Source organism: Anolis sagrei, chromosome 1 (genome assembly GCF_037176765.1).
Source record: "Anolis sagrei isolate rAnoSag1 chromosome 1, rAnoSag1.mat, whole genome shotgun sequence".
In the NCBI taxonomy this organism is placed as follows: domain Eukaryota; kingdom Metazoa; phylum Chordata; class Lepidosauria; order Squamata; family Dactyloidae; genus Anolis; species Anolis sagrei.
This window is the reverse complement of record NC_090021.1, coordinates 334,390,350-334,392,124: the sequence shown is the minus strand read 5'-3', so window position 1 is coordinate 334,392,124 and position 1,775 is coordinate 334,390,350. Positions and strand designations below refer to the sequence as shown.

The window sequence follows — 1,775 nt, the reverse complement described above, 5'->3', positions numbered from 1 at the left end:
ATCATTGCTCAGTGTGTAACCAATTGGTGGAGACTAAAATCTTTACACACCAACACCCACCATTGATAATTAAATTCTCCCATTTTGCTACATGCACAACCAAGGGGGTTATTTACGGGATTATTTGTGAATGCAATCTGATGTACGTTGGCCAAACTCGTCGAGAAGTGAAGTCTAGGATTATAGAACACCGGAGCAAAATTAGAACTAATTCCAGAGATTCCATACTGTATAAACATTTTGATGATCTACGGCACAACCCTGAATCTTTTAAATACCACATATTAGAAGTAGTCACACAATCCAAACACATGGACTTTAACACTAAACTCCTACAAAGGGAAACATATTGGATCTTCAGATTACGGACGGAACACCCATATGGTCTCAATGAACATAATTCATACAGTTGCTATATATAACTTTGAGGTTTTTTGCATTATCCCTTGTATACTACACATCCCTGGGAAGTACATTACTCACTACGCCATCTAGTGTTGACATTTTCCACACCTATAACTTTAAATGAACCTTAAATCAACTTCTCTGTCTCCTCTACATCTGATGTTCATTTTCCTCTTTAAATAGAGGAAACCCCCAGATCCTGTTCATACTCGCAATTAGAATCAAACTCAGAAGCAGAGTATCTTGTGAGTATACACCTAATTGGTGAAATATATTGGAAAAACATTTATTTGGATATATGTAATTTTTAAATGTTAATAGCCACAATTTGTTCCTTTTACCTAGATCCCATTGCAAAAAACTTAAGTATCTCTTATGAGAACATATGTAAAAGACTGAACTTTGTGAGTATTTCTAAATGCATTCTATTACATTATGTTCAACCTATACAATTGTAAAATGTATTTATGTATGTAAATTGGTGAAATATATTGGGAAAATATTTATTTTGATATATGTAATTTTTAAATGTTAATAGCCACAATTTGTTCCTTTCACCTAGATCCCATTACAAAAAACTTAAGTATCTCTTATGAGAACATATGTAAAAGACTGAACCTTGTAAGTATTTCTAAATGCATTCTATTACATTACGTTCAACCCATACAATTGTAAAATGTATTTATGTATGTAAAATTACAGACCACCCGAAGAAGGCCTGAAGCTAAGGCCGAAACCGGTCGTGGGAGGCTGATTTATGAACATACAACGACATCACTAAAAGACTGTACAGAACTTATTTCATATTGCTTTGTACAGAACTTATTGCATATTGCTTAATTTTGTGATTACTGTGAATTGAACAGTCTAAGTTTCACAATTTACCTATCTGTTGGACTTATTCATTATCTTATCCTTATAAGTGGATTATTTGTGTTTAACCTGCCAAAACATCAAAACATCCAGGCTTCCCCTGGGCAACATCCTTGCAGACAGCCAGTTCTCTCACACCAGAAACGACTTGCAGTTTTTCAAGTTGCTCCTGACATAAAAGAAACCTTTCTTCCTTACATGGCATGGTCCAGAGTTGGGAAAGTTACATTTTTTGGACTTGTAGCTCTCAGAATTTCCTAATGTCATGGCCACAGGACATGGGTATCAGAGAGTTGTCCAATCATGTGTATGTAGATACAGATTTCCCAGGTTCTAGTATTTTTATTTACTATCAGTAGTCTTCATTGTGGGGGCTACCAGTTGTGGAATATCTTAATTGGCTTTAATATTAATATCGTTTTGGCACCAGATATTGGCCTTTTATTAAAGCCTTTGGGCCTAATTGATACATTCCCAATAGCCAATGTGGTGTGAGC

At 35.0% G+C, this 1,775-nt stretch overlaps 1 long non-coding RNA gene across 1 annotated transcript; it reads left to right on the top strand.

Moving 5' to 3' along the window:
* The first annotated feature begins 710 nt into the window (after positions 1-710).
* LOC137095840 (uncharacterized) lies at positions 711-1,289 on the top strand. Its single transcript, XR_010909007.1, has 2 exons — positions 711-809; positions 1,108-1,289. It is a non-coding gene; the product is annotated as an uncharacterized lncRNA (long non-coding RNA).
* The last annotated feature ends 486 nt before the right edge of the window (positions 1,290-1,775 follow it).